The sequence below is a fragment of the Crinia signifera genome, chromosome 3 (genome assembly GCF_055691185.1).
Source record: "Crinia signifera chromosome 3, ASM5569118v1, whole genome shotgun sequence".
Taxonomy (NCBI): Eukaryota; Metazoa; Chordata; class Amphibia; order Anura; family Myobatrachidae; genus Crinia; species Crinia signifera.
Genome location: NC_139219.1, coordinates 338,224,836 through 338,251,797, shown reverse-complemented (window position 1 = coordinate 338,251,797; position 26,962 = coordinate 338,224,836). Strand labels below are relative to the sequence as shown.

Sequence of the window (26,962 nt, the reverse complement as noted above, 5' to 3'; positions counted from 1 at the left end):
TCTTTCATTTTATTTGTATATACCCTTCACAGTTACAAATAGTTTTTTGTCATGCAACATATAAAAATATTTAATCAGACTTAGCTAATTATGACAACTACTCACACCATTTTAAAAGAGAGACACCTTATAATATGTTAGTAAATGATCTCCCAATGCCATTTTTTGAACTAGTCTTTCATTATTGGGGAATTAGCTCAGATGGTAGAGCGCTTGCTTAGCATGCGAGAGGTAGCGAGATCTATGCTCGCATTTTTAAATGTTTTATCCTTTCATTTCATTTGTAGATACCCTTCACAGTCCAAATGTTTTAATCTTTCATTTTATTTGTATATACCCTTCACAGTTACAAATAGTTTTTTGTCATGCAACATATAAAAATATTTAATCAGACTTAGCTAATTATGACAACTACTCACACCATTTTAAAAGAGAGACACCTTATAATATGTTAGTAAATCATCTCCCAATGCCATTTTTTTAAAGTTGCCATTCATCAATGGGGAATTAGCTCAGATGGTAGAGCGCTCGCTTAGCATGCGAGAGGTAGCGAGATCGATGCTCGCATTCTCCAAATGATTTAGCCTTTCATTTCATTTGTAGATACCCTTCACAGTCCAAATGTTTTAATCTTTCTTTTTATTTGTATATACCCTTCACAGTTACAAATATTTTTTTGTCATGCAACATATAAAAATATTTAATCAGACTTAGCTAATTATGACAACTACTCACACCATTTTAAAAGAGAGACACCTTATAATATGTTAGTAAATGATCTCCCAATGCCATTTTTTGAACTAGTCTTTCATTATTGGGGAATTAGCTCAGATGGTAGAGCGCTTGCTTAGCATGCGAGAGGTAGCGAGATCTATGCTCGCATTTTTAAATGTTTTATCCTTTCATTTCATTTGTAGATACCCTTCACAGTCCAAATGTTTTAATCTTTCATTTTATTTGTATATACCCTTCACAGTTACAAATAGTTTTTTGTCATGCAACATATAAAAATATTTAATCAGACTTAGCTAATTATGACAACTACTCACACCATTTTAAAAGAGAGACACCTTATAATATGTTAGTAAATCATCTCCCAATGCCATTTTTTTAAAGTTGCCATTCATCAATGGGGAATTAGCTCAGATGGTAGAGCGCTCGCTTAGCATGCGAGAGGTAGCGAGATCGATGCTCGCATTCTCCAAATGATTTAGCCTTTCATTTCATTTGTAGATACCCTTCACAGTCCAAATCTTTTAATCTTTCATTTTATTTGTATATACCCTTCACAGTTACAAATATTTTTTTGTCATGCAACATATAAAAATATTTAATCAGACTTAGCTAATTATGACAACTACTCACACCATTTTAAAAGAGAGACACCTTATAATATGTTAGTAAATCATCTCCGAATGCCATTTTTTTAAAGTCGTCATTCATCAATGGGGAATTAGCTCAGATGGTAGAGCACTCGCTTAGCATGCGAGAGGTAGTGAGATCGATGCTCGCATTCTCCAAATGATTTAGCCTTTCATTTCATTTGTAGATACCCTTCACAGTCAAAATGTTTTAATCTTTCATTTTATTTGTATATACCCTTCACAGTTACAAATAGTTTTTTGTCATGCAACATATAAAAATATTTAATCAGACTTAGCTAATTATGACAACTACTCACACCATTTTAAAAGAGAGACACCTTATAATATGTTAGTAAATCATCTCCCAATGCCATTTTTTTTAACTTGTCCTTCATCAATGGGGAATTAGCTCAGATGGTAGAGCGCTCGCTTAGCATGCGAGAGGTAGCGAGATCGATGCTCGCATTCTCCAAATGTTTTATCCTTTCATTTCATTTGTAGATACCCTTCACAGTCCAAATGTTTTAATCTTTCATTTTATTTGTATATACCCTTCACAGTTACAAATATTTTTTTGTCATGCAACATATAAAAATATTTAATCAGACTTAGCTAATTATGACAACTACTCACACCATTTTAAAAGAGAGACACCTTATAATATGTTAGTAAATGATCTCCCAATGCCTTTTTTTGAACTTGTCATTCATCAATGGGGAATTATCTCAGATGGTAGAGCGCTCGCTTAGCATGCGAGAGGTAGCGAGATCTATGCTCGCATTCTCCAAAAGTTTTATCCTTTCATTTCATTTGTAGATACCCTTCACAGTCCAAATGTTTTAATCTTTCATTTTATTTGTATATACCCTTCACAGTTACAAATAGTTTTTTGTCATGCAACATATAAAAATATTTAATCAGACTTAGCTAATTATGACAACTACTTACACCATTTTAAAAGAGAGACACCTTATAATATGTTAGTAAATCATCTCCCAATGCCATTTTTTTGAAGTTGTCATTCATCAATGGGGAATTAGCTCAGATGGTAAAGCGCTCGCTTAGCATGCGAGAGGTAGCGAGATTGATGCTCGCATTCTCCAAATGATTTAGCCTTTCATTTTATTTGTAGATACCCTTTACAGTCCAAATGTTTTAATCTTTCATTTTATTTGTATATACCCTTCACAGTTACAAATAGTTTTTTGTCATGCAACATATACAAATATTTAGTCAGACTTAGCTAATTATGACAACTACTCACACCATTTTAAAAGAGAGACACCTTATAATATGTTAGTAAATGATCTCCCAATGCCTTTTTTTGAACTTGTTATTCATCAATGGGGAATTAGCTCAGATGGAAGAGCGCTCGCTATGCATGCGAGAGGTAGCGGGATCGATGCTCGCATTCTCCAAATGATTTAGCCTTTCATTTCATTTGGAGATACCCTTCACAGTCCAAATGTTTTAATCTTTCATTTTATTTGTATATACCCTTCACAGTTACAAATAGTTTTTTGTCATGCAACATATAAAAATATTTAATCAGACTTAGCTAATTATGACAACTACTCACACCATTTTAAAAGAGAGACACCTTATAATATGTTAGTAAATCATCTCCCAATGCCATTTTTTTGAAGTTGTTATTCATCAATGGGGAATTAGCTCAGATGGTAGAGCGCTCGCTTAGCATGCGAGAGGTAGCGAGATCGATGCTCGCATTCTCCAAATGTTTTATCCTTTCATTTCATTTGTAGATACCCTTCACAGTCCAAATGTTTTAATCTTTCATTTTATTTGTATATACCCTTCACAGTTACAAATAGTTTTTTGTCATGCAACATATAAAAATATTTAATCAGACTTAGCTAATTATGACAACTACTCACACCATTTTAAAAGAGAGACACCTTATAATATGTTAGTAAATGATCTCCCAATGCCATTTTTTTGAAGTTGTCATTCATCAATGGGGAATTAGCTCAGATGGTAGAGCGCTCGCTTAGCATGCGAGAGGTAGCGAGATCGATGCTTGCATTCTCCAAATGTTTTATCCTTTCATTTCATTTGTAGATACCCTTCACAGTCCAAATGTTTTAATCTTTCATTTTATTTGTATATACCCTTCACAGTTACAAATAGTTTTTTGTCATGCAACATATAAAAATATTTAATCATACTTAGCTAATTATGACAACTACTCACACCATTTTAAAAGAGAGACACCTTATAATATGTTAGTAAATCATCTCCCAATGCCTTTTTTTGAACTTGTCATTCATCAATGGGGAATTATCTCAGATGGTAGAGCGCTCGCTTAGCATGCGAGAGGTATCGAGATCGATGCTCGCATTCTCCAAATGATTTAGCCTTTCATTTCATTTGTAGATACCCTTCACAGTCCAAATGTTTTAATCTTTCATTTTATTTGTATATACCCCTCACAGTTACAAATAGTTTTTTGTCATGCAACATATAAAAATATTTAATCAGACTTAGCTAATTATGACAACTACTCACACCATTTTAAAAGAGAGACACCTTATAATATGTTAGAAAATGATCTCCCAATGCCATTTTTTGAACTAGTCTTTCATTATTGGGGAATTAGCTCAGATGGTAGAGCGCTTGCTTAGCATGCAATAGGTAGCGAGATCTATGCTCGCATTCTCAAAATGTTTTATCCTTTCATTTCATTTGTAGATACCCTTCACAGTCCAAATGTTTTAATCTTTCATTTTATTTGTATATACCCTTCACAGTTACAAATAGTTTTTTGTCATGCAACATATAAAAATATTTAATCAGACTTAGCTAATTATGACAACTACTCACACCATTTTAAAAGAGAGACACCTTATAATATGTTAGTAAATCATCTCCCAATGCCATTTTTTTAAAGTTGCCATTCATCAATGGGGAATTAGCTCAGATGGTAGAGCGCTCGCTTAGCATGCGAGAGGTAGCGAGATCGATGCTCGCATTCTCCAAATGATTTAGCCTTTCATTTCATTTGTAGATACCCTTCACAGTCCAAATGTTTTAATCTTTCATTTTATTTGTATATACCCTTCACAGTTACAAATATTTTTTTGTCATGCAACATATAAAAATATTTAATCAGACTTAGCTAATTATGACAACTACTCACACCATTTTAAAAGAGAGACACCTTATAATATGTTAGTAAATCATCTCCCAATGCCATTTTTTTTAAGTTGTCATACATCAATGGGGAATTAGCTCAGATGGTAGAGCGCTCGCTTAGCATGCGAGAGGTAGCGAGATCGATGCTCGCATTCTCCAAATGATTTAGCCTTTCATTTCATTTGTAGATACCCTTCACAGTCCAAATTTTTTAATCTTTCATTTTATTTGAATATACCCTTCACAGTTACAAATAGTTTTTTGTCATGCAACATATAAAAATATTTAGTCAGACTTAGCTAATTATGACACCTACTCACACCATTTTAAAAGAGAGACACCTTATAATATGTTAGTAAATGATCTCCCAATGCCTTTTTTTTGAACTTGTCATTCATCAATGGGGAATTAGCTCAGATGGTAGAGCGCTCGCTTAGCATGCGAGAGGTAGCGAGATCTATGCTCGCATTCTCAAAATGTTTTATCCTTTCATTTCATTTGTAGATACCCTTCACAGTCCAAATGTTTTAATCTTTCATTTTATTTGTATATACCCTTCATAGTTACAAATAGTTTTTTGTCATGCAACATATAAAAATATTTAGTCAGACTTAGCTAATTATGACAACTACTCACACCATTTTAAAAGAGAGACACCTTATAATATGTTAGTAAATCATCTCCGAATGCCATTTTTTTAAAGTTGTCGTTCATCAATGGGGAATTAGCTCAGATGGTAGAGCGCTCGCTTAGCATGCGAGAGGTAGTGAGATCGATGCTCGCATTCTCCAAATGATTTAGCCTTTCATTTCATTTGTAGATACCCTTCACAGTCCAAATGTTTTAATCTTTCATTTTATTTGTATATACCCTTCACAGTTACAAATATTTTTTTGTCATGCAACATATAAAAATATTTAATCAGACTTAGCTAATTATGACAACTACTCACACCATTTTAAAAGAGAGACACCTTATAATATGTTAGTAAATCATCTCCCAATGCCATTTTTTTGAAGTTGTCATTCATCAATGGGGAATTAGCTCAGATGGTAGAGCGCTCGCTTAGCATGCGAGAGGTAGCGAGATCGATGCTCGCATTCTCCAAATGATTTAGCCTTTCATTTTATTTGTAGATACCCTTCACAGTCCAAATGTTTTAATCTTTCATTTTATTTGTATATACCCTTCACAGTTACAAATAGTTTTTTGTCATGCAACATATAAAAATATTTAATCAGACTTAGCTAATTATGACAACTACTCACACCATTTTAAAAGAGAGACACCTTATAATATGTTAGTAAATCATCTCCCAATGCCATTTTTTTGAAGTTGTTATTCATCAATGGGGAATTAGCTCAGATGGTAGAGCGCTCGCTTAGCATGCGAGAGGTAGCGAGATCGATGCTCGCATTCTCCAAATGTTTTATCCTTTCATTTCATTTGTAGATACCCTTCACAGTCCAAATGTTTTAATCTTTCATTTTATTTGTATATACCCTTCACAGTTACAAATAGTTTTTTGTCATGCAACATATAAAAATATTTAATCAGACTTAGCTAATTATGACAACTACTCACACCATTTTAAAAGAGAGACACCTTATAATATGTTAGTAAATGATCTCCCAATGCCATTTTTTTGAAGTTGTCATTCATCAATGGGGAATTAGCTCAGATGGTAGAGCGCTCGCTTAGCATGCGAGAGGTAGCGAGATCGATGCTTGCATTCTCCAAATGTTTTATCCTTTCATTTCATTTGTAGATACCCTTCACAGTCCAAATGTTTTAATCTTTCATTTTATTTGTATATACCCTTCACAGTTACAAATAGTTTTTTGTCATGCAACATATAAAAATATTTAATCATACTTAGCTAATTATGACAACTACTCACACCATTTTAAAAGAGAGACACCTTATAATATGTTAGTAAATCATCTCCCAATGCCTTTTTTTGAACTTGTCATTCATCAATGGGGAATTATCTCAGATGGTAGAGCGCTCGCTTAGCATGCGAGAGGTATCGAGATCGATGCTCGCATTCTCCAAATGATTTAGCCTTTCATTTCATTTGTAGATACCCTTCACAGTCCAAATGTTTTAATCTTTCATTTTATTTGTATATACCCCTCACAGTTACAAATAGTTTTTTGTCATGCAACATATAAAAATATTTAATCAGACTTAGCTAATTATGACAACTACTCACACCATTTTAAAAGAGAGACACCTTATAATATGTTAGAAAATGATCTCCCAATGCCATTTTTTGAACTAGTCTTTCATTATTGGGGAATTAGCTCAGATGGTAGAGCGCTTGCTTAGCATGCAATAGGTAGCGAGATCTATGCTCGCATTCTCAAAATGTTTTATCCTTTCATTTCATTTGTAGATACCCTTCACAGTCCAAATGTTTTAATCTTTCATTTTATTTGTATATACCCTTCACAGTTACAAATAGTTTTTTGTCATGCAACATATAAAAATATTTAATCAGACTTAGCTAATTATGACAACTACTCACACCATTTTAAAAGAGAGACACCTTATAATATGTTAGTAAATCATCTCCCAATGCCATTTTTTTAAAGTTGCCATTCATCAATGGGGAATTAGCTCAGATGGTAGAGCGCTCGCTTAGCATGCGAGAGGTAGCGAGATCGATGCTCGCATTCTCCAAATGATTTAGCCTTTCATTTCATTTGTAGATACCCTTCACAGTCCAAATGTTTTAATCTTTCATTTTATTTGTATATACCCTTCACAGTTACAAATATTTTTTTGTCATGCAACATATAAAAATATTTAATCAGACTTAGCTAATTATGACAACTACTCACACCATTTTAAAAGAGAGACACCTTATAATATGTTAGTAAATCATCTCCCAATGCCATTTTTTTTAAGTTGTCATACATCAATGGGGAATTAGCTCAGATGGTAGAGCGCTCGCTTAGCATGCGAGAGGTAGCGAGATCGATGCTCGCATTCTCCAAATGATTTAGCCTTTCATTTCATTTGTAGATACCCTTCACAGTCCAAATTTTTTAATCTTTCATTTTATTTGAATATACCCTTCACAGTTACAAATAGTTTTTTGTCATGCAACATATAAAAATATTTAGTCAGACTTAGCTAATTATGACACCTACTCACACCATTTTAAAAGAGAGACACCTTATAATATGTTAGTAAATGATCTCCCAATGCCTTTTTTTTGAACTTGTCATTCATCAATGGGGAATTAGCTCAGATGGTAGAGCGCTCGCTTAGCATGCGAGAGGTAGCGAGATCTATGCTCGCATTCTCAAAATGTTTTATCCTTTCATTTCATTTGTAGATACCCTTCACAGTCCAAATGTTTTAATCTTTCATTTTATTTGTATATACCCTTCATAGTTACAAATAGTTTTTTGTCATGCAACATATAAAAATATTTAGTCAGACTTAGCTAATTATGACAACTACTCACACCATTTTAAAAGAGAGACACCTTATAATATGTTAGTAAATCATCTCCGAATGCCATTTTTTTAAAGTTGTCGTTCATCAATGGGGAATTAGCTCAGATGGTAGAGCGCTCGCTTAGCATGCGAGAGGTAGTGAGATCGATGCTCGCATTCTCCAAATGATTTAGCCTTTCATTTCATTTGTAGATACCCTTCACAGTCCAAATGTTTTAATCTTTCATTTTATTTGTATATACCCTTCACAGTTACAAATATTTTTTTGTCATGCAACATATAAAAATATTTAATCAGACTTAGCTAATTATGACAACTACTCACACCATTTTAAAAGAGAGACACCTTATAATATGTTAGTAAATCATCTCCCAATGCCATTTTTTTGAAGTTGTCATTCATCAATGGGGAATTAGCTCAGATGGTAGAGCGCTCGCTTAGCATGCGAGAGGTAGCGAGATCGATGCTCGCATTCTCCAAATGATTTAGCCTTTCATTTTATTTGTAGATCCCCTCTACAGTCCAAATGTTTTAATCTTTCATTTTATTTGTATATACCCTTCACAGTTACAAATAGTTTTTTGTCATGCAACATATAAAAATATTTAATCAGACTTAGCTAATTATGACAACTACTCACACCATTTTAAAAGAGAGACACCTTATAATATGTTAGTAAATCATCTCCCAATGCCATTTTTTTTAACTTGTCCTTCATCAATGGGGAATTAGCTCAGATGGTAGAGCGCTCGCTTAGCATGCGAGAAGTAGCGAGATCGATGCTCGCATTCTCCAAATGTTTTATTCTTTCATTTCATTTGTAGATACCCTTCACAGTCCAAATGTTTTAATCTTTCATTTTATTTGTATATACCCTTCACAGTTACAAATATTTTTTTGTCATGCAACATATAAAAATATTTAATCAGACTTAGCTAATTATGACAACTACTCACACCATTTTAAAAGAGAGACACCTTATAATATGTTAGTAAATGATCTCCCAATGCCTTTTTTTGAACTTGTCATTCATCAATGGGGAATTATCTCAGATGGTAGAGCGCTCGCTTAGCATGCGAGAGGTAGTGAGATCTATGCTCGCATTCTCCAAATGTTTTATCCTTTCATTTCATTTGTAGATACCCTTCACAGTCCAAATGTTTTAATCTTTCATTTTATTTGTATATACCCTTCACAGTTACAAATAGTTTTTTGTCATGCAACATATAAAAATATTTAATCAGACTTAGCTAATTATGACAACTACTTACACCATTTTAAAAGAGAGACACCTTATAATATGTTAGTAAATCATCTCCCAATGCCATTTTTTTAAAGTTGTCATTCATCAATGGGGAATTAGCTCAGATGGTAGAGCGCTCGCTTAGCATGCGAGAGGTAGCGAGATCTATGCTCGCATTCTCAAAATGTTTTATCCTTTCATTTCATTTGTAGATACCCTTCACAGTCCAAATGTTTTAATCTTTCATTTTATTTGTATATACCCTTCACAGTTACAAATAGTTTTTTGTCATGCAACATATACAAATATTTAATCAGACTTAGCTAATTATGACAACTACTCACACCATTTTAAAAGAGAGACACCTTATAATATGTTAGTAAATCCTCTCCCAATGCCATTTTTTTGAAGTTGTCATTCATCAATGGGGAATTAGCTCAGATGGTAGAGCGCTCGCTTAGCATGCGAGAGGTAGCGAGGTCGATGCTCGCATTCGCCAAATGATTTAGCCTTTCATTTCATTTGTAGATACCCTTCACTGTCCGAATGTTTTAATCTTTCATTTTATTTGTATATACCCTTCACAGTTACAAATAGTATTTTGTCATGCAACATATAAAAATATTTAGTCAGACTTAGCTAATTATGACAACTACTCACACCATTTTAAAAGAGAGACACCTTATAATATGTTAGTAAATGATCTCCCAATGCCTTTTTTTGAACTTGTTATTCATCAATGGGGAATTAGCTCAGATGGTAGAGCGCTCGCTTAGCATGCGAGAGGTAGCGAGATCGATGCTCGCATTCTCCAAATGATTTAGCCTTTCATTTCATTTATAGATACCCTTCACAGTCCAAATGTTTTAATCTTTCATTTTATTTGTATATACCCTTCATAGTTACAAATAGTTTTTTGTCATGCAACATATAAAAATATTTAGTCAGACTTAGCTAATTATGACAACTACTCACACCATTTTAAAAGAGAGACACCTTATAATATGTTAGTAAATCATCTCCGAATGCCATTTTTTTAAAGTCGTCATTCATCAATGGGGAATTAGCTCAGATGGTAGAGCACTCGCTTAGCATGCGAGAGGTAGTGAGATCGATGCTCGCATTCTCCAAATGATTTAGCCTTTCATTTCATTTGTAGATACCCTTCACAGTCCAAATGTTTTAATCTTTCATTTTATTTGTATATACCCTTCACAGTTACAAATAGTTTTTTGTCATGCAACATATAAAAATATTTAATCAGACTTAGCTAATTATGACAACTACTCACACCATTTTAAAAGAGAGACACCTTATAATATGTTAGTAAATCATCTCCCAATGCCATTTTTTTTAACTTGTCCTTCATCAATGGGGAATTAGCTCAGATGGTAGAGCGCTCGCTTAGCATGCGAGAGGTAGCGAGATCGATGCTCGCATTCTCCAAATGTTTTATCCTTTCATTTCATTTGTAGATACCCTTCACAGTCCAAATGTTTTAATCTTTCATTTTATTTGTATATACCCTTCACAGTTACAAATATTTTTTTGTCATGCAACATATAAAAATATTTAATCAGACTTAGCTAATTATGACAACTACTCACACCATTTTAAAAGAGAGACACCTTATAATATGTTAGTAAATGATCTCCCAATGCCTTTTTTTGAACTTGTCATTCATCAATGGGGAATTAGCTCAGATGGTAGAGCGCTCGCTTAGCATGCGAGAGGTAGCGATATCGATGCTCGCAATCTCCAAATGTTTTATCCTTTCATTTCATTTGTAGATACCCTTCACAGTCCAAATGTTTTAATCTTTCTTTTTATTTGTATATACCCTTCACAGTTACAAATATTTTTTTGTCATGCAACATATAAAAATATTTAATCAGACTTAGCTAATTATGACAACTACTCACACCATTTTAAAAGAGAGACACCTTATAATATGTTAGAAAATGATCTCCCAATGCCATTTTTTGAACTAGTCTTTCATTATTGGGGAATTAGCTCAGATGGTAGAGCGCTTGCTTAGCATGCGAGAGGTAGCGAGATCTATGCTCGCATTCTCAAAATGTTTTATCCTTTCATTTCATTTGTAGATACCCTTCACAGTCCAAATGTTTTAATCTTTCATTTTATTTGTATATACCCTTCACAGTTACAAATAGTTTTTTGTCATGCAACATATAAAAATATTTAATCAGACTTAGCTAATTATGACAACTACTCACACCATTTTAAAAGAGAGACACCTTATAATATGTTAGTAAATGATCTCCCAATGCCATTTTTTGAACTAGTCTTTCATTATTGGGGAATTAGCTCAGATGGTAGAGCGCTTGCTTAGCATGCGAGAGGTAGCGAGATCTATGCTCGCATTTTTAAATGTTTTATCCTTTCATTTCATTTGTAGATACCCTTCACAGTCCAAATGTTTTAATCTTTCATTTTATTTGTATATACCCTTCACAGTTACAAATAGTTTTTTGTCATGCAACATATAAAAATATTTAATTAGACTTAGCTAATTATGACAACTACTCACACCATTTTAAAAGAGAGACACCTTATAATATGTTAGTAAATCATCTCCCAATGCCATTTTTTTAAAGTTGCCATTCATCAATGGGGAATTAGCTCAGATGGTAGAGCGCTCGCTTAGCATGCGAGAGGTAGCGAGATCGATGCTCGCATTCTCCAAATGATTTAGCCTTTCATTTCATTTGTAGATACCCTTCACAGTCCAAATGTTTTAATCTTTCTTTTTATTTGTATATACCCTTCACAGTTACAAATATTTTTTTGTCATGCAACATATAAAAATATTTAATCAGACTTAGCTAATTATGACAACTACTCACACCATTTTAAAAGAGAGACACCTTATAATATGTTAGTAAATGATCTCCCAATGCCATTTTTTGAACTAGTCTTTCATTATTGGGGAATTAGCTCAGATGGTAGAGCGCTTGCTTAGCATGCGAGAGGTAGCGAGATCTATGCTCGCATTTTTAAATGTTTTATCCTTTCATTTCATTTGTAGATACCCTTCACAGTCCAAATGTTTTAATCTTTCATTTTATTTGTATATACCCTTCACAGTTACAAATAGTTTTTTGTCATGCAACATATAAAAATATTTAATCAGACTTAGCTAATTATGACAACTACTCACACCATTTTAAAAGAGAGACACCTTATAATATGTTAGTAAATCATCTCCCAATGCCATTTTTTTAAAGTTGCCATTCATCAATGTGGAATTAGCTCAGATGGTAGAGCGCTCGCTTAGCATGCGAGAGGTAGCGAGATCGATGCTCGCATTCTCCAAATGATTTAGCCTTTCATTTCATTTGTAGATACCCTTCACAGTCCAAATCTTTTAATCTTTCATTTTATTTGTATATACCCTTCACAGTTACAAATATTTTTTTGTCATGCAACATATAAAAATATTTAATCAGACTTAGCTAATTATGACAACTACTCACACCATTTTAAAAGAGAGACACCTTATAATATGTTAGTAAATTATCTCCCAATGCCATTTTTTTGAAGTTGTCGTACATCAATGGGGAATTAGCTCAGATGGTAGAGCGCTCGCTTAGCATGCGAGAGGTAGCGAGATCGATGCTCGCATTCTCCAAATGATTTAGCCTTTCATTTCATTTGTAGATACCCTTCACAGTCCAAATGTTTTAATCTTTCATTTTATTTGTATATACCCTTCACAGTTACAAATAGTTTTTTGTCATGCAACATATAAAAATATTTAGTCAGACTTAGCTAATTATGACAACTACTCACACCATTTTAAAAGAGAGACACCTTATAATATGTTAGTAAATGATCTCCCAATGCCTTTTTTTTTAACTTGTCATTCATCAATGGGGAATTAGCTCAGATGGTAGAGCGCTCGCTTAGCATGCGAGAGGTAGCGAGATCTATGCTCGCATTCTCGAAATGTTTTATCCTTTCATTTCATTTGTAGATACCCTTCACAGTCCAAATGTTTTAATCTTTCATTTTATTTGTATATACCCTTCACAGTTACAAATAGTTTTTTGTCATGCAACATATAAAAATATTTAATCAGACTTTGCTAATTATGACAACTACTCACACCATTTTAAAAGAGAGACACCTTATAATATGTTAGTAAATCCTCTCCCAATGCCATTTTTTTGAAATTGTCATTCATCAATGGGGAATTAGCTCAGATGGTAGAGCGCTCGCTTAGCATGCGAGAGGTAGCAAGGTCGATGCTCGCATTCGCCAAATGATTTAGCCTTTCATTTCATTTGTAGATACCCTTCACAGTCCGAATGTTTTAATCTTTCATTTTATTTGTATATACCCTTCACAGTTACAAATAGTATTTTGTCATGCAACATATAAAAATATTTAGTCAGACTTAGCTAATTATGACAACTACTCACACCATTTTAAAAGAGAGACACCTTATAATATGTTAGTAAATGATCTCCCAATGCCTTTTTTTGAACTTGTCATTCATCAATGGGCAATTAGCTCAGATGGTAGAGCGCTCGCTTAGCATGCGAGAGGTAGCGAGATCGATGCTCGCATTCTCCAAATTATTTAGCCTTTCATTTCATTTATAGATACCCTTCACAGTCCAAATGTTTTAATCTTTCATTTTATTTGTATATACCCTTCACAGTTACAAATAGTTTTTTGTCATGCAACATATTAAAATATTTAATCAGACTTAGCTAATTATGACAACTACTCACACCATTTTAAAAGAGAGACACCTTATAATATGTTAGTAAATCATCTCCCAATGCCATTTTTTTTAACTTGTCCTTCATCAATGGGGAATTAGCTCAGATGGTAGAGCGCTCGCTTAGCATGCGAGAGGTAGCGAGATCGATGCTCGCATTCTCCAAATGTTTTATCCTTTCATTTCATTTGTAGATACCCTTCACAGTCCAAATGTTTTAATCTTTCATTTTATTTGTATATACCCTTCACAGTTACAAATATTTTTTTGTCATGCAACATATAAAAATATTTAATCAGACTTAGCTAATTATGACAACTACTCACACCATTTTAAAAGAGAGACACCTTATAATATGTTAGTAAATGATCTCCCAATGCCTTTTTTTGAACTTGTCATTCATAAATGGGGAATTATCTCAGATGGTAGAGCGCTCGCTTAGCATGCGAGAGTTAGCGAGATCTATGCTCGCATTCTCCAAATGTTTTATCCTTTCATTTCATTTGTAGATACCCTTCACAGTCCAAATGTTTTAATCTTTCATTTTATTTGTATATACCCTTCACAGTTACAAATAGTTTGTTGTCATGCAACATATAAAAATATTTAATCAGACTTAGCTAATTATGACAACTACTTACACCATTTTAAAAGAGAGACACCTTATAATATGTTAGTAAATCATCTCCCAATGCCATTTTTTTGAAGTTGTCATTCATCAATGGGGAATTAGCTCAGATGGTAGAGCGCTCGCTTAGCATGCGAGAGGTAGCGAGATTAATGCTCGCATTCTCCAAATGGTTTAGCCTTTCATTTTATTTGTAGATACCCTTTACAGTCCAAATGTTTTAATCTTTCATTTTATTTGTATATACCCTTCACAGTTACAAATAGTTTTTTGTCATGCAACATATAAAAATATTTAATCAGACTTAGCTAATTATGACAACTATTCACACCATTTTAAAAGAGAGACACCTTATAATATGTTAGTAAATCATCTCCCAATGCCATTTTTTTAAACTTGTCCTTCATCAATGGGGAATTAGCTCAGATGGTAGAGCGCTCGCTTAGCATGCGAGAGGTAGCGACATCGATGCTCGCATTCTCCAAATGTTTTATCCTTTCATTTCATTTGTAGATACCCTTCACAGTCCAAATGTTTTAATCTTTCTTTTTATTTGTATATACCCTTCACAGTTACAAATATTTTTTTGTCATGCAACATATAAAAATATTTAATCAGACTTAGCTAATTATGACAACTACTCACACCATTTTAAAAGAGAGACACCTTATAATATGTTAGAAAATGATCTCCCAATGCCATTTTTTGAACTAGTCTTTCATTATTGGGGAATTAGCTCAGATGGTAGAGCGCTTGCTTAGCATGCGAGAGGTAGCGAGATCTATGCTCGCATTCTCAAAATGTTTTATCCTTTCATTTCATTTGTAGATACCCTTCACAGTCCAAATGTTTTAATCTTTCATTTTATTTGTATATACCCTTCACAGTTACAAATATTTTTTTGTCATGCAACATATAAAAATATTTAATCAGACTTAGCTAATTATGACAACTACTCACACCATTTTAAAAGAGAGACACCTTATAATATGTTAGTAAATGATCTCCCAATGCCATTTTTTGAACTAGTCTTTCATTATTGGGGAATTAGCTCAGATGGTAGAGCACTTGCTTAGCATGCGAGAGGTAGCGAGATCGATGCTCGCATTCTCCAAATGATTTAGCCTTTCATTTCATTTGTAGATACCCTTCACAGTCCAAATGTTTTAATCTTTCATTTTATTTGTATATACCCTTCACAGTTACAAATAGTTTTTTGTCATGCAACATATAAAAATATTTAATCAGACTTAGCTAATTATGACAACTACTCACACCATTTTAAAAGAGAGACACCTTATAATATGTTAGTAAATCATCTCCCAATGCCATTTTTTTTAACTTGTCCTTCATCAAGTGGGAATTAGCTCAGATGGTAGAGCGCTCGCTTAGCATGCGAGAGGTAGCGAGATCGATGCTCGCATTCTCCAAATGTTTTATCCTTTCATTTCATTTGTAGATACCCTTCACAGTCCAAATGTTTTAATCTTTCATTTTATTTGTATATACCCTTCACAGTTACAAATATTTTTTTGTCATGCAACATATAAAAATATTTAATCAGACTTAGCTAATTATGACAACTACTCACACCATTTTAAAAGAGAGACACCTTATAATATGTTAGTAAATCATCTCCCAATGCTATTTTTTTGAAGTTGTCATTCATCAATGGGGAATTAGCTCAGATGGTAGAGCACTCGCTTAGCATGCGAGAGGTAGCGAGATTGATGCTCGCATTCTCCAAATGATTTAGCCTTTCATTTTATTTGTAGATACCCTTTACAGTCCAAATTCCCCAAATGGGGAATTATCTCAGATGGTAGAGCGCTCGCTTAGCATGCGAGAGGTAGCGAGATCTATGCTCGCATTCTCCAAATGTTTTATCCTTTCTTTTCATTTGTAGATACCCTTCACAGTCCAAATGTTTTAATCTTTCATTTTATTTGTATATACCCTTCACAGTTACAAATATTTTTTTGTCATGCAACATATAAAAATTTTTAATCAGACTTAGCTTATTATGACAACTACTTACACCATTTTAAAAGAGAGACACTTTATAATATGTTAGTAAATCATCTCCCAATGCCATTTTTTTGAAGTTGTCATTCATCAATGGGGAATTAGCTCAGATGGTAGAGCGCTCGCTTAGCATGCGAGAGGTAGCGAGATTGATGCTCGCATTCTCCAAATGATTTAGCCTTTCATTTTATTTGTAGATACCCTTTACAGTCCAAATGTTTTAATCTTTCATTTTATTTGTATATACCCTTCACAGTTACAAATAGTTTTTTGTCATGCAACATATAAAAATATTTAATCAGACTTAGCTAATTATGACAACTACTCACACCATTTTAAAAGAGAGACACCTTATAATATGTTAGTAAATCATCTCCCAATGCCATTTTTTTTAACTTCTCCTTCCTCAATGGGGAATTAGCTCAGATGGTAGAGCGCTCGCTTAGCATGCGAGAGGTAGCGAGATCGATGCTCGCATTCTCCAAATGTTTTATCCTTTCATTTCATTTGTAGATACCCTTCACAGTCCAAATGTTTTAATCTTTCATTTTATTTGTATATACCCTTCACAGTTACAAATATTTTTTTGTAATGCAACATATAAAAATATTTAATCAGACTTAGCTAATTATGACAACTACTCACACCATTTTAAAAGAGAGACACCTTATAATATGTTAGTAAATGATCTCCCAATGCCTTTTTTTGAACATGTCATTCATCAATGGGGAATTATCTCAGATGGTAGAGCGCTCGCTTAGCATGCGAGAGATAGCAAAATCTATGCTCGCATTCTCCAAATGTTTTATCCTTTCATTTCATTTGTAGATACCCTTCACAGTCCAAATGTTTTAATCTTTCATTTTATTTGTATATACCCTTCACAGTTACACATAGTTTTTTGTCATGCAACATATAAAAATATTTAGTCAGACTTAGCTAATTATGCCAACGACTCACACCATTTTAAAAGAGAGACACCTTATAATATGTTAGTAAATGATCTCCCAATGCCTTTTTTTTGAACTTGTCATTCATCAATGGGGAATTAGCTCAGATGGTAGAGCGCTCGCTTAGCATGCGAGAGATAGCGAGATCTATGCTCGCATTCTCCAAATGTTTTATCCATTCATTTCATTTGTAGATACCCTTCACAGTCCAAATGTTTTAATCTTTCATTTTATTTGTATATACCCTTCACAGTTACAAATAGTTTTTTGTCATGCAACATATAAAAATATTTAGTCAGACTTAGCTAATTATGACAACTACTCACACCATTTTAAAAGAGAGACACCTTATAATATGTTAGTAAATGATCTCCCAATGCCATTTTTTGAACTAGTCTTTCATCAATGGGGAATTAACTCAGATGGAAGAGCGCTCCCTTAGCATGCGAGAGGTAGCGAGATCGATGCTCGCATTCTCCAAGTGTTTTATCCTTTCATTTCCTTTATAGATACCCTTCACAGTTGAAATGTTTTAATCTTTCATTTTATTTGTATATACCCTTCACAGTTACAAATAGTTTTTTATCATGCAACATATACAAATATTTAATCAGACTTAGCTAATTATGACAACTACTCACACCATTTTAAAAGGGAGACACCTTATAATATGTTAGTAAATGATCTCCCAATGCCTTTTTTTGAACTTGTCATTTATCAATGGGGAATTATCTCAGATGGTAGAGCGCTCGCTTAGCATGCGAGAGGTAGCGAGATCGATGCTCGCATTCTCCAAATGTTTTATCCTTTCATTTCCTTTATAGATACCCTTCACAGTCCAGATGGTAGAGCGCTCGCTTAGCATGCGAGAGGTAGCGAAATCTATGCTCGCATTCTCCAAACGTTTTATCCTTTCATTTCATTTGTAGATACCCTTCACAGTCCAATTTTTTTAATCTTTCATTTTATTTGTATATACCCTTCACAGTTACACATAGTTTTTTGTCATGCAACATATAAAAATATTTAGTCAGACTTAGCTAATTATGACAACTACTCACACAATTTTAAAAGAGAGACACCTTATAATATGTCAGTAAATGATCTCCCAATGCCTTTTTTTTGAACTTGTCATTCATCAATGGGGAATTAGCTCAGATGGTAGAGCGCTCGCTTAGCATGCGAGAGTTAGCGAGATCGATGCTCCCCTTCTCCAAATGTTTTATCCTTTCATTTCATTTGTAGATACCCTTCACAGTCCAAATGTTTTAATCTTTCATTTTATTTGTATATACCCTTCACAGTTACAAATAGTTTTTTGTCATGCAACATATAAAAATATTTAATCAGACTTAGCTAATTATGACAACTACTCACACCATTTTAAAAGAAAGACACCTTATAATATGTTAGTAAATGATCTCCCAATGCCTTTTTTTAACTAGTTATTCATTAATGGGGAATTATCTCAGATGGTAGAGCGCTCGCTTAGCATGTGAGAGGTAGCGAGATCGATGCTCGCATTCTCCAAATGTTTTATCCTTTCATTTCATTTGTAGATACCCTTCACAGTCCAAATGTTTTAATCTTTCATTTTATTTGTATATACCCTTCACAGTTACAAATAGTTTTTTGTCATGCAACATATAAAAATATTTAGTCAGACTTAGCTAATTATGACAACTACTCACACCATTTTAAAAGAGAGACACCTTATAATATGTTAGTAAATGATCTCCCAATGCCATTTTTTGAACTAGTCTTTCATCAATGGGGAATTAACTCAGATGGAAGAGCGCTCCCTTAGCATGCGAGAGGTAGCGAGATCGATGCTCGCATTCTCCAAGTGTTTTATCCTTTCATTTCCTTTATAGATACCCTTCACAGTTGAAATGTTTTAATCTTTCATTTTATTTGTATATACCCTTCACAGTTACAAATAGTTTTTTATCATGCAACATATACAAATATTTAATCAGACTTAGCTAATTATGACAACTACTGACACCATTTTAAAAGAGAGACACCTTATAATATGTTAGTAAATGATCTCCCAATGCCATTTTTTTTAAGTTGTTGTTCATCAATGGGGAATTAGCTCAGATGGTAGAGCGCTCGCTTAGCATGCGAGAGGTAGCGAGATCGATGCTCGCATTCTCCAAATGTTTTATCCTTTCATTTCCTTTATAGATACCCTTCACAGTCCAGATGGTAGAGCGCTCGCTTAGCATGCGAGAGGTAGCGAGTTCTATGCTCGCATTCTCCAAACTTTTTATCCTTTCATTTCATTTGTAGATACCCTTCACAGTCCAAATTTTTTAATCTTTCATTTTATTTGTATATACCCTTCACAGTTACACATAGTTTTTTGTCATGCAACATATAAAAATATTTAATCAGACTTAGCTAATTATGACAACTACTCACACCATTTTAAAAGGGAGACACCTTATAATATGTTAGTAAATGATCTCCCAATGCCTTTTTTTGAACTTGCCATTCATCAATGGGGAATTATCTCAGATGGTAGAGCGCTCGCTTAGCATGCGAGAGGTAGCGAGATCGATGCTCGCATTCTCCAAATGTTTTATCCTTTCATTTCCTTTATAGATACCCTTCACAGTCCAGATGGTAGAGCGCTCGCTTAGCATGCGAGAGGTAGCGAAATCTATGCTCGCATTCTCCAAACGTTTTATCCTTTCATTTCATTTGTAGATACCCTTCACAGTCCAATTTTTTTAATCTTTCATTTTATTTGTATATACCCTTCACAGTTACACATAGTTTTTTGTCATGCAACATATAAAAATATTTAGTCAGACTTAGCTAATTATGACAACTACTCACACAATTTTAAAAGAGAGACACCTTATAATATGTCAGTAAATGATCTCCCAATGCCTTTTTTTTGAACTTGTCATTCATCAATGGGGAATTAGCTCAGATGGTAGAGCGCTCGCTTAGCATGCGAGAGTTAGCGAGATCGATGCTCGCCTTCTCCAAATGTTTTATCCTTTCATTTCATTTGTAGATACCCTTCACAGTCCAAATGTTTTAATCTTTCATTTTATTTGTATATACCCTTCACAGTTACAAATAGTTTTTTGTCATGCAACATATAAAAATATTTAATCAGACTTAGCTAATTATGACAACTACTCACACCATTTTAAAAGAGAGACACCTTATAATATGTTAGTAAATCATCTCCAAATGCCATTTTTTTTAAGTTGTCATTCATCAATGGGGAATTAGCTCAGATGATAGAGCGCTCGCTTAGCATGCGAGAGGTAGCGAGATCGATGCTCGCATTCTCCAAATGATTTAGCCTTTCATTTCATTTGTAGATACCCTTCACAGTCCAAATGTTTTAATCTTTCATTTTATCTTTATATACCCTTCACAGTTACAAATATTTTTTTGTCATGCAACATATAAAAATATTTAATCAGACTTAGCTAATTATGACAACTACTCACACCATTTTAAAAGAGAGACACCTTATAATATGTTAGTAAATGATCTCCCAATGCCTTTTTTTGAACTTGTCATTCATCAATGGGGAATTATCTCAGATGCTAGAGCGCTCGCTTAGCATGCGAGAGGTAGCAAAATCTATGCTCGCATTCTCCAAATGTTTTATCCTTTCATTTCATTTGTAGATACCCTTCACAGTCCAAATGTTTTAATCTTTCATTTTATTTGTATATACCCTTCACAGTTACACATAGTTTTTTGTCATGCAACATATCAAAATATTTAGTCAGACTTAGCTAATTATGCCAACGACTCACACCATTTTAAAAGAGAGACACCTTATAATATGTTAGTAAATGATCTCCCAATGCCTTTTTTTGAACTTGTCATTCATCAATGGGGAATTATCTCAGATGGTAAAGCGCTCGCTTAGCATGCGAGAGGTAGCGAGATCTATGCTCGCATTCTCCAAATGTTTTATCCTTTCTTTTCATTTGTAGATACCCTTCACAGTCCAAATGTTTTAATCTTTCATTTTATTTGTATATACCCTTCACAGTTACAAATAGTTTTTTGTCATGCAACATATAAAAATATTTAATCAGACTTAGCTAATTATGACAACTACTTACACCATTTTAAAAGAGAGACACTTTATAATATGTTAGTAAATCATCTCCCAATGCCATTTTTTTTAAGTTGTTATTCATCAATGGGGAATTAGCTCAGATGGTAGAGCGCTCGCTTAGCATGCGAGAGGTAGCGAGATTGATGCTCGCATTCTCCAAATGATTTAGCCTTTCATTTTATTTGTAGATACCCTTTACAGTCCAAATGTTTTAATCTTTCATTTTATTTGTATATACCCTTCACAGTTACAAATAGTTTTTTGTCATGCAACATATAAAAATATTTAATCAGACTTAGCTAATTATGACAACTACTCACACCATTTTAAAAGAGAGACACCTTATAATATGTTAGTAAATCATCTCCCAATGCCATTTTTTTGGACTTGTCCTTCATCAGTGGGGAATTAGCTCAGATGGTAGAGCGCTCGCTTAGCATGCGAGAGGTAGTGAGATCGATGCTCGCATTCTCCAAATGATTTATCCTTTCATTTCATTTGTAGATACCCTTCACCGTCCAAATGTTTTAATCTTTCATTTTATTTGTATATACCCTTCACAGTTACAAATATTTTTTTGTCATGCAACATATAAAAATATTTAGTCAGACTTAGCTAATTATGACAACTACTCACACCATTTTAAAAGAGAGACACCTTATAATATGTTAGTAAATGATCTCCCAATGCCTTTTTTTTAACTTGTCATTCATCAATGGGGAATTAGCTCAGATGGTAGAGCGCTCGCTTAGCATGCGAGAGGTAGCGAGATCTATGCTCGCATTCTCCAAATGTTTTATCCTTTCATTTCATTTGTAGATACCCTTCACAGTTCAAATGTTTTAATCTTTCATTTTATTTGTATATACCCTTCACAGTTACAAATATTTTTTTGTCATGCAACATATAAAAATATTTAGTCAGACTTAGCTAATTATGACAACTACTCACACCATTTTAAAAGAGAGACACCTTATAATATGTTAGTAAATGATCTCCCAATGCCTTTTTTTTAACTTGTCATTCATCAATGGGGAATTAGCTCAGATGGTAGAGCGCTCGCTTAGCATGCGAGAGGTAGCGAGATCTATGCTCGCATTCTCCAAATGTTTTATCCTTTCATTTCATTTGTAGATACCCTTCACAGTTCAAATGTTTTAATCTTTCATTTTATTTGTATATACCCTTCACAGTTACAAATAGTTTTTTGTCATGCAACATATAAAAATATTTAATCAGACTTAGCTAATTATGACAACTACTCACACCATTTTAAAATAGAGACACCTTATAATATGTTAGTAAATCACCTCCCTATGCCATTTTTTTTAAAGTTGTCATTCATCAATGGGGAATTAGCTCAGATGGTAGAGCGCTCGCTTTGCATGCGAGAGGTAGCGAGATCGATGCTTGCATTCTCCAAATGATTTAGCCTTTCGTTTCATTTGTAGATACCCTTCACAGTCCAAATGTTTTAATCTTTCATTTTATTTGTATATACCCTTCACAGTTACAAATAGTTTTTTGTCATGCAACATATAAAAATATTTAATCAGACTTAGCTAATTATGACAACTACTCACACCATTTTAAAAGAGAGACACCTTATAATATGTTAGTAAATCATCTCCCAATGCCATTTTTTTAAAGTTGCCATTCATCAATGGGGAATTAGCTCAGATGGTAGAGCGCTCGCTTAGCATGCGAGAGGTAGCGAGATCGATGCTCGCATTCTCCAAATGTTTTATCCTTTCATTTCCTTTATAGATACCCTTCACAGTTGAAATGTTTTAATCTTTCATTTTATTTGTATATACCCTTCACAGTTACAAATAGTTTTTTATCATGCAAAATATACAAATATTTAATCAGACTTAGCTAATTATGACAACTACTCACACCATTTTAAAAGGGAGACACCTTATAATATGTTAGTAAATGATCTCCCAATGCCTTTTTTTGAACTTGTCATTCATCAATGGGGAATTATCTCAGATGGTAGAGCGCTCGCTTAGCATGCGAGAGGTAGCGAGATCGATGCTCGCATTCTCCAAATGTTTTATCCTTTCATTTCCTTTATAGATACCCTTCACAGTCCAGATGGTAGAGCGCTCGCTTAGCATGCGAGAGGTAGCGAAATCTATGCTCGCATTCTCCAAACGTTTTATCCTTTCATTTCATTTGTAGATACCCTTCACAGTCCAATTTTTTTAATCTTTCATTTTATTTGTATATACCCTTCACAGTTACACATAGTTTTTTGTCATGCAACATATAAAAATATTTAGTCAGACTTAGCTAATTATGACAACTACTCACACAATTTTAAAAGAGAGACACCTTATAATATGTCAGTAAATGATCTCCCAATGCCTTTTTTTTGAACTTGTCATTCATCAATGGGGAATTAGCTCAGATGGTAGAGCGCTCGCTTAGCATGCGAGAGTTAGCGAGATCGATGCTCGCCTTCTCCAAATGTTTTATCCTTTCATTTCATTTGTAGATACCCTTCACAGTCCAAATGTTTTAATCTTTCATTTTATTTGTATATACCCTTCACAGTTACAAATAGTTTTTTGTCATGCAACATATAAAAATATTTAATCAGACTTAGCTAATTATGACAACTACTCACACCATTTTAAAAGAAAGACACCTTATAATATGTTAGTAAATGATCTCCCAATGCCTTTTTTTAACTAGTTATTCATTAGTGGGGAATTATCTCAGATGGTAGAGCGCTCGCTTAGCATGCGAGAGGTAGCGAGATCGATGCTCGCATTCTCCAAATGTTTTATCCTTTCATTTCATTTGTAGATACCCTTCACAGTCCAAATGTTTTAATCTTTCATTTTATTTGTATATACCCTTCACAGTTACAAATAGTTTTTTGTCATGCAACATATAAAAATATTTAGTCAGACTTAGCTAATTATGACAACTACTCACACCATTTTAAAAGAGAGACACCTTATAATATGTTAGTAAATCATCTCCCAATGCCATTTTTTGAACTAGTCTTTCATCAATGGGGAATTAACTCAGATGGAAGAGCGCTCCCTTAGCATGCGAGAGGTAGCGAGATCGATGCTCGCATTCTCCAAGTGTTTTATCCTTTCATTTCCTTTATAGATACCCTTCACAGTTGAAATGTTTTAATCTTTCATTTTATTTGTATATACCCTTCACAGTTACAAATAGTTTTTTATCATGCAACATATACAAATATTTAATCAGACTTAGCTAATTATGACAACTACTGACACCATTTTAAAAGAGAGACACCTTATAATATGTTAGTAAATGATCTCCCAATGCCATTTTTTTGAAGTTGTTGTTCATCAATGGGGAATTAGCTCAGATGGTAGAGCGCTCGCTTAGCATGCGAGAGGTAGCGAGATCGATGCTCGCATTCTCCAAATGTTTTATCCTTTCATTTCCTTTATAGATACCCTTCACAGTCCAGATGGTAGAGCGCTCGCTTAGCATGCGAGAGGTAGCGAGTTCTATGCTCGCATTCTCCAAACTTTTTATCCTTTCATTTCATTTGTAGATACCCTTCACAGTCCAAATTTTTTAATCTTTCATTTTATTTGTATATACCCTTCACAGTTACACATAGTTTTTTGTCATGCAACATATAAAAATATTTAATCAGACTTAGCTAATTATGACAACTACTCACACCATTTTAAAAGGGAGACACCTTATAATATGTTAGTAAATGATCTCCCAATGCCTTTTTTTGAACTTGTCATTCATCAATGGGGAATTATGTCAGATGGTAGAGCGCTCGCTTAGCATGCGAGAGGTAGCGAGATCGATGCTCACATTCTCCAAATGTTTTATCCTTTCATTTCCTTTATAGATACCCTTCACAGTCCAGATGGTAGAGCGCTCGCTTAGCATGCGAGAGGTAGCGAAATCTATGCTCGCATTCTCCAAACGTTTTATCCTTTCATTTCATTTGTAGATACCCTTCACAGTCCAATTTTTTTAATCTTTCATTTTATTTGTATATACCCTTCACAGTTACACATAGTTTTTTGTCATGCAACATATAAAAATATTTAGTCAGACTTAGCTAATTATGACAACTACTCACACAATTTTAAAAGAGAGACACCTTATAATATGTCAGTAAATGATCTCCCAATGCCTTTTTTTTGAACTTGTCATTCATCAATGGGGAATTAGCTCAGATGGTAGAGCGCTCGCTTAGCATGCGAGAGTTAGCGAGATCGATGCTCGCCTTCTCCAAATGTTTTATCCTTTCATTTCATTTGTAGATACCCTTCACAGTCCAAATGTTTTAATCTTTCATTTTATTTGTATATACCCTTCACAGTTACAAATAGTTTTTTGTCATGCAACATATAAAAATATTTAATCAGACTTAGCTAATTATGACAACTACTCACACCATTTTAAAAGAGAGACACCTTATAATATGTTAGTAAATCATCTCCAAATGCCATTTTTTTTAAGTTGTCATTCATCAATGGGGAATTAGCTCAGATGATAGAGCGCTCGCTTAGCATGCGAGAGGTAGCGAGATCGATGCTCGCATTCTCCAAATGATTTAGCCTTTCATTTCATTTGTAGATACCCTTCACAGTCCAAATGTTTTAATCTTTCATTTTATTTGTATATACCCTTCACAGTTACACATAGTTTTTTGTCATGCAACATATCAAAATATTTAGTCAGACTTAGCTAATTATGCCAACGACTCACACCATTTTAAAAGAGAGACACCTTATAATATGTTAGTAAATGATCTCCCAATGCCTTTTTTTGAACTTGTCATTCATCAATGGGGAATTATCTCAGATGGTAAAGCGCTCGCTTAGCATGCGAGAGTTAGCGAGATCTATGCTCGCATTCTCCAAATGTTTTATCCTTTCTTTTCATTTGTAGATACCCTTCACAGTCCAAATGTTTTAATCTTTCATTTTATTTGTATATACCCTTCACAGTTACAAATAGTTTTTTGTCATGCAACATATAAAAATATTTAATCAGACTTAGCTAATTATGACAACTACTTACACCATTTTAAAAGAGAGACACTTTATAATATGTTAGTAAATCATCTCCCAATGCCATTTTTTTGAAGTTGTTATTCATCAATGGGGAATTAGCTCAGATGGTAGAGCGCTCGCTTAGCATGCGAGAGGTAGCGAGATTGATGCTCGCATTCTCCAAATGATTTAGCCTTTCATTTTATTTGTAGATACCCTTTACAGTCCAAATGTTTTAATCTTTCATTTT

At 33.8% G+C, this 26,962-nt stretch overlaps 20 non-coding genes across 20 annotated transcripts; all 20 read left to right on the top strand.

The window, feature by feature from the left end:
- The first annotated feature begins 501 nt into the window (after positions 1-501).
- On the top strand, positions 502-574 carry TRNAA-AGC (transfer RNA alanine (anticodon AGC)). The gene has a single exon. It is a non-coding gene; the product is annotated as a tRNA-Ala (tRNA).
- A 557-nt stretch (positions 575-1,131) lies between these two features.
- Positions 1,132-1,204, top strand: TRNAA-AGC (transfer RNA alanine (anticodon AGC)). The gene has a single exon. It is a non-coding gene; the product is annotated as a tRNA-Ala (tRNA).
- Positions 1,205-1,763: 559 nt separating this feature from the next.
- Positions 1,764-1,836, top strand: TRNAA-AGC (transfer RNA alanine (anticodon AGC)). Its single transcript has one exon. It is a non-coding gene; the product is annotated as a tRNA-Ala (tRNA).
- Positions 1,837-3,025: 1,189 nt separating this feature from the next.
- Positions 3,026-3,098, top strand: TRNAA-AGC (transfer RNA alanine (anticodon AGC)). Its single transcript has one exon. It is a non-coding gene; the product is annotated as a tRNA-Ala (tRNA).
- A 1,189-nt stretch (positions 3,099-4,287) lies between these two features.
- Positions 4,288-4,360, top strand: TRNAA-AGC (transfer RNA alanine (anticodon AGC)). The gene has a single exon. It is a non-coding gene; the product is annotated as a tRNA-Ala (tRNA).
- A 243-nt stretch (positions 4,361-4,603) lies between these two features.
- Positions 4,604-4,676, top strand: TRNAA-AGC (transfer RNA alanine (anticodon AGC)). The gene has a single exon. It is a non-coding gene; the product is annotated as a tRNA-Ala (tRNA).
- Positions 4,677-5,551: 875 nt separating this feature from the next.
- Positions 5,552-5,624, top strand: TRNAA-AGC (transfer RNA alanine (anticodon AGC)). Its single transcript has one exon. It is a non-coding gene; the product is annotated as a tRNA-Ala (tRNA).
- Positions 5,625-5,867: 243 nt separating this feature from the next.
- Positions 5,868-5,940, top strand: TRNAA-AGC (transfer RNA alanine (anticodon AGC)). The gene has a single exon. It is a non-coding gene; the product is annotated as a tRNA-Ala (tRNA).
- A 1,189-nt stretch (positions 5,941-7,129) lies between these two features.
- Positions 7,130-7,202, top strand: TRNAA-AGC (transfer RNA alanine (anticodon AGC)). The gene has a single exon. It is a non-coding gene; the product is annotated as a tRNA-Ala (tRNA).
- A 243-nt stretch (positions 7,203-7,445) lies between these two features.
- Positions 7,446-7,518, top strand: TRNAA-AGC (transfer RNA alanine (anticodon AGC)). Its single transcript has one exon. It is a non-coding gene; the product is annotated as a tRNA-Ala (tRNA).
- Positions 7,519-8,393: 875 nt separating this feature from the next.
- On the top strand, positions 8,394-8,466 carry TRNAA-AGC (transfer RNA alanine (anticodon AGC)). Its single transcript has one exon. It is a non-coding gene; the product is annotated as a tRNA-Ala (tRNA).
- Positions 8,467-9,971: 1,505 nt separating this feature from the next.
- TRNAA-AGC (transfer RNA alanine (anticodon AGC)) lies at positions 9,972-10,044 on the top strand. The gene has a single exon. It is a non-coding gene; the product is annotated as a tRNA-Ala (tRNA).
- Positions 10,045-10,603: 559 nt separating this feature from the next.
- Positions 10,604-10,676, top strand: TRNAA-AGC (transfer RNA alanine (anticodon AGC)). The gene has a single exon. It is a non-coding gene; the product is annotated as a tRNA-Ala (tRNA).
- A 1,187-nt stretch (positions 10,677-11,863) lies between these two features.
- Positions 11,864-11,936, top strand: TRNAA-AGC (transfer RNA alanine (anticodon AGC)). Its single transcript has one exon. It is a non-coding gene; the product is annotated as a tRNA-Ala (tRNA).
- Positions 11,937-12,809: 873 nt separating this feature from the next.
- TRNAA-AGC (transfer RNA alanine (anticodon AGC)) lies at positions 12,810-12,882 on the top strand. The gene has a single exon. It is a non-coding gene; the product is annotated as a tRNA-Ala (tRNA).
- Positions 12,883-14,072: 1,190 nt separating this feature from the next.
- TRNAA-AGC (transfer RNA alanine (anticodon AGC)) lies at positions 14,073-14,145 on the top strand. Its single transcript has one exon. It is a non-coding gene; the product is annotated as a tRNA-Ala (tRNA).
- A 2,899-nt stretch (positions 14,146-17,044) lies between these two features.
- TRNAA-AGC (transfer RNA alanine (anticodon AGC)) lies at positions 17,045-17,117 on the top strand. The gene has a single exon. It is a non-coding gene; the product is annotated as a tRNA-Ala (tRNA).
- Positions 17,118-19,671: 2,554 nt separating this feature from the next.
- On the top strand, positions 19,672-19,744 carry TRNAA-AGC (transfer RNA alanine (anticodon AGC)). Its single transcript has one exon. It is a non-coding gene; the product is annotated as a tRNA-Ala (tRNA).
- Positions 19,745-23,353: 3,609 nt separating this feature from the next.
- Positions 23,354-23,426, top strand: TRNAA-AGC (transfer RNA alanine (anticodon AGC)). Its single transcript has one exon. It is a non-coding gene; the product is annotated as a tRNA-Ala (tRNA).
- Positions 23,427-25,034: 1,608 nt separating this feature from the next.
- Positions 25,035-25,107, top strand: TRNAA-AGC (transfer RNA alanine (anticodon AGC)). The gene has a single exon. It is a non-coding gene; the product is annotated as a tRNA-Ala (tRNA).
- The last annotated feature ends 1,855 nt before the right edge of the window (positions 25,108-26,962 follow it).